Source organism: Gopherus evgoodei, chromosome 14 (genome assembly GCF_007399415.2).
Source record: "Gopherus evgoodei ecotype Sinaloan lineage chromosome 14, rGopEvg1_v1.p, whole genome shotgun sequence".
Taxonomy (NCBI): domain Eukaryota; kingdom Metazoa; phylum Chordata; order Testudines; family Testudinidae; genus Gopherus; species Gopherus evgoodei.
In genome coordinates this window covers 11,796,063-11,801,072 of record NC_044335.1, presented here as the reverse complement: position 1 = coordinate 11,801,072, position 5,010 = coordinate 11,796,063, and positions in this window count along the sequence as shown.

The window sequence follows — 5,010 nt, the reverse complement described above, 5'->3', positions numbered from 1 at the left end:
TCTGTTGTCCTGACCAAAGCTTACACTTAAATTTATCGCAAAACAGAAGCTTATCAAATGTAATCCTGAACCCAGGAATGCAAAACAGGCTGTTCTTTCCTTAAAACAAATTATGCTTTTTCATCTTGTATTAGCATCTACTGCTGTCAGACCCCCCAAACAGGAAAATGAAGGAAGTTAAAAGGAATTAATTTTTTTGAATGAATTACAGCTACATACCAGAAGCAGACATTGTGCATTTGGTATCTCTGTTTACAACTCGAAATAAACACATTTCATTCTTATTTATGGAGTTAAATTTCTTGGCTGTATGGTCCTCCAACTTTCATCCTTGGCTATGAAAACTCAAGAATGATCTACTTGTTGTATAGTCTTCACTTTAGAATTGAAGGCTATACACAAAACTCCATTAAAAGAACATTAATGTTGCAAAGTCAAGCGCTCCAAACATAAGAAATGCCAGAATTTTGGTTGCCAGGCAAGATAAGGACCACATTGTGTACGAACAATTAGTGAGAGAGAGTCCCTACCCCAAAGATCTTACAGTCAAAACAGCCAAAAGACTGACAAACACTGAGAGGCAAAACAGATAGATGAAGTGATTGTTCAGCAGGGACATAAGGGAGCCAGGAATAAGAACTGAGGTCATAGGTTCCAGGTTTGTTTACTTAACGGTTTTTTGGTAGCTGATTTTTATTTGAGAATTGCAGAGGAGTGTTAAGACTAAAAAACATATCCCAACACGATTTTAAAATGAAAGGCATAAAGATAGTTGACAGAAAACTACTTGTTTTTAATTGGACTGGTGAGGAAGAAGCAACAGAGCCCAGTTTAAAAACTTCTTGTCCAAGTTTCAATCCAGCCTGTTTTCACATACCACTGGAAAAGCAGGAATTTAGAAAAGCAACTTTTAATAAATATCTTCTGCTGTTAAAATAAGAAGGCATGAACAGTTTCATACTAACATGTTAATACAGACAGTAACTAATAATGCATGAGGAATAAAAAATGCACGTATACCTTTTTTAAAAAAAGCTGAGATGTACAAAGAATTTTAACATGAAAAGTTTTTAAACAGGGTTGACTTTTCAGAGACACAAAAGTCCACTCTTATGGACTTTCATTCTGTGCCTAAATGCCCTTTGAAATGTCCTGACTCTCTGAAACGCTTGCTTGGTTATTCTTTTTAAAACAGTTGAAAGCAGCTGTTTAAGAAAAAGGAATCCAGTAGTTAGTTGTCATTGTTCTTTTCCATGTAAGACTGCTTTTTCTAACACTTGCCGTATTTACTGTACTCAATGTGGGGGAGTTCTATTTTGGATTTCATTATGACAGCTAGAGATATTGATTAGCAAGTGCTGAATAAATTGCATCCAAAAGTCCTAAATGTTGGCTGAGGCAATACCTGGTTGATCATTTTGAATAAATTTGGGAATACAAGGGATATTCCAGAAGCCTGGAAAAGGGATACAGTTGAGCCAATATTCAAAAAAGAGAGGCAAGATGACATGAGTAACTCTTGATTGATTAGTCTGACGTCTGTCCTGGGCAAAATAATGGAAAAGCTTGATACAGGATTCAGTTAAAGAATTAAATGATAGAAATAGAAATTAATGCCATCCAACAAAGTTTTATGGAAAATAGAATTTGTCAAACAAAATAGAATTAACTCTTTGAGATTACAGACTTGGTAGATAAAAAAACCTCTATAGATGTAATACAATTAGATTCTTGTAAAGTGTTTGACTTAATACTGCATGACATTCTGAGCTTAAAAAATAAGCACTCTACAATATCACTAAAGCATATGTTAAATGGATAACAAGCTAATCAAAAGAGCTTTCAGTAGTTGGCAATGGTGAATTATCACATGAGGGAGTTTCTAGTGGTATTCAACAGGGATGAATACTAGACCCAAAGCTAGTCAATATTTTCATCTGTCAGTTGGAAGTAAATATAAAATCACTGCTGCTAACAGATAAGTGACACACAGTTTGGCAGACTGGTAAATGAAGATGAGGACAGGGCAGACATACAGAGCCATCCGGGTTGCTTGGTAATCTGGGCCCATTCAGACAAAATATTTTAATACAGCCATACCTACCCATGGGTAACTGTATCCTGGAAGACAAATTCTGAAAAAGATGCAAGGGTTGTAGTGATCAAGCAACTGAACATAAGCCTTCAGTGTAATGTTGTAGCACAAAGGTTTTAATGCTATCTTTGGATGTAGAAACAAGGAAGTAGTGAGTAGGCATATGGAAGAGATTAACCACTGTATAGAGCATTTATGAGGTGGATGCTGAATTACTGTGTGCAGTTCTGTCCATATTTTTAAACAGATTTTGAAAAAAGGAGTGGATGCACAAGAGCCACATCTGAGGATGGGAGAAAATACCTTCGCGTTAGGAATTTAAAGAGTTCTATCTGTTTAGCTCATCTTAAAAAGAGAGCATACAGTGTGTAAATACATTTTCAGGGAGAAAATACTGGGTGTTAGGACACTCTGTCTGATAGCTGAAAAGGCATAAGAAGTATCAATGGCTGAAAGCTGAAGTCAAACAAATTCCAAATAGAATGTAAGTTCATTGTTCCAATGGTTAATCACCCTCACTCGTAAAACTAACTGCCAAGAGAAGTGGATTCTCCATCTCTTCAAATCAAGTCTAGATTCATTTCTGGAGGATATACTTTAGCCACATACAAGTTATTAGGCTCAATACAGTGGTGAAATTTAGTTGTGTGTGATAACCTGTGAATTTATTATTTTATTCAAACTTAAGGCCTGATTCCGCAAGCCTCTCCTAAATAGTCACTCTTGATTTGCAGTAAACTACAGAATAGTTTGGGAATGGCTTTCCAAAAACTATATCGAACACAAGTTTTTTTCCCTTTATGCAGAAATCTTTGTGTCTCCACCTCTGCCCCTTTGTTAAAAGTTTCTTAAGGAAAAGAGTTGTGATAAGGTTCCTGCCTGGGTTTTGGTAGGGAAAGGGGTGTAACGCCTCTCTCCAAACAGCCCATAAGCCTCATCACTGCTGCTGGTATTGATAAGTGGATCGGGATGTACTCTTCAGAGGAATGCTGCTGAACTTTGTTGGCAGTGACTCCCCGGAGGGTGAGGTGGATAAGCCTACAGGAATAGAATTGGAAGTGCTCCTAGTATAAACATTTCACTAATTTGTTTATGTACCAGATTCCTTTAGTGCCTTTGTATGCGATAGTACCATGTTAATTTTCGTAGCTTTGTCATATAATTGCAGTCATGCCACCATGCTTGAGACTGACCGTCTAGGTTTTTATGCTACACCCATTGCTCTAGTCTCTAAACACATGGTCAAGTCTGATTAACAGTGTACATAGTGACAGTATTATGCAAGTTGCATTATGTAAATATCTGTGCCTGCACCTGGTGGTATTTGCATACGAAACTCATTGATGACACTGGGCCTGACTTTAGCACTTCCCTGAGTAGCTCAGGCTATAAATCTCACCATCAAAACAATATCAGACGTGAGCAGTGCTTGAAAAGGAGGCTACTAAAGAAATCCCTGGCTGTTGCAGAAGGTGGCCGTTGTGGTGATGAAAGTAGCAGTCCTCTTTCCTCTAAGCCATTAGTGAATCAGTGCATGGGCGGGTTCTGTTTGAGATGCGAGAGAATAAAAACTTGGGTGTGTGTGTGTCTAATTGTTAGCTACATCATCCTGGGTCTCACAGATCAGTTACTTGAGTTGCAAACTTGAACTGTGTTGTTGGGAAAAAATGTTTTCATGAACTGAGACAAACCTAAAAAGTCTAATCCTTAAACCACAAGAAAAGTAGCATTGTCATTTTTAGGGGGTATCAAAATAACCATTTCTCTTTTGATCTGCTGGAGTGGTTGAGCAGACTGCAAACTCTCCATTGCACCCAAGAGAAAAGTATAGGAAATTTGATTAACAGTCATTGCACTGTAGCTCACACAGTTCCTTTTTAAACATATGCATTTGACCTTGGATACTTGTACATAGCAGGCATGAAAACACAGTAATCTTCAAACAGCGAAAGCATTTTCAAAGGTATTTATGTACATGATATTTTCTGTGGCAGGTATGTGATGACATGCTGAAAATCATTTGTATCACTGTTAGATGAGAATCTTATTAAATGTGTATGTGTTAAAAACCCAGAAATTGTCCATGGGGTTGTCTACCAGAGGTCAACCAGAAAAAAATTATCTAAAGGTGTGAATTTTAAATGGATTAGTTTAGTAGTAGTAAATCCTTGTGTGGATGCTGTTGTTCAGAATTAAAGTGGTTTTAATGTGATTTATCTTAATTCATTTTGGAAATGAATTAAACTAAACATATTAAAGCCAATTTAATTCTGAATGCGGATGTTCACAGTGGGGTTTAACTAATCCACTTCAGATATACTTTGTTAATTAGGATTCATTTTCCTGGATAGCCCTGTGTAAACAAGCCATAAGTACAGCTTCAGTTTTGTACATACAGCATTGTGTAGCTATTGCACAGTTTGGTTAAAAAATATCCTTTTCAGATCAAATATGTAGGATTAGGTGAAGAGGATTTAACTATCACAAGGTGTCTTCAACTTAAGTGTCCTCTTAGCTGCAGTAGGCTAGGGAGTATAATTCCATACCTTGCTCGCTTTGTAGGCAGAAATTCATAGAATATCAGGGTTGGAAGGGACTTCAGGAGCTCATCTAGTCCAACCCCCTGCTCAAAGCAGAACCAATCCCCAACTAAATCATTCCAGCCAGGGCTTTGTCAAGCCTGACCTTAAAAACCTCTAAGGAAGGCGATACATCTCTAGATAACCCATTCCAGTGCTTCACCACCCTCTTAGTGAAAAAGTGTTTAGATATTAGGAAAAAATCTCCCACACTGCAATTTGAGACCATTACTCCTTGTTCTGTCATCTGGTAACACTGAGAACAGTCTAGATCCATCCTCTTTGGAACCCCCTTTCAGGTAGTTGAAAGCAGCTATCAAACCCCCCTCACTCATC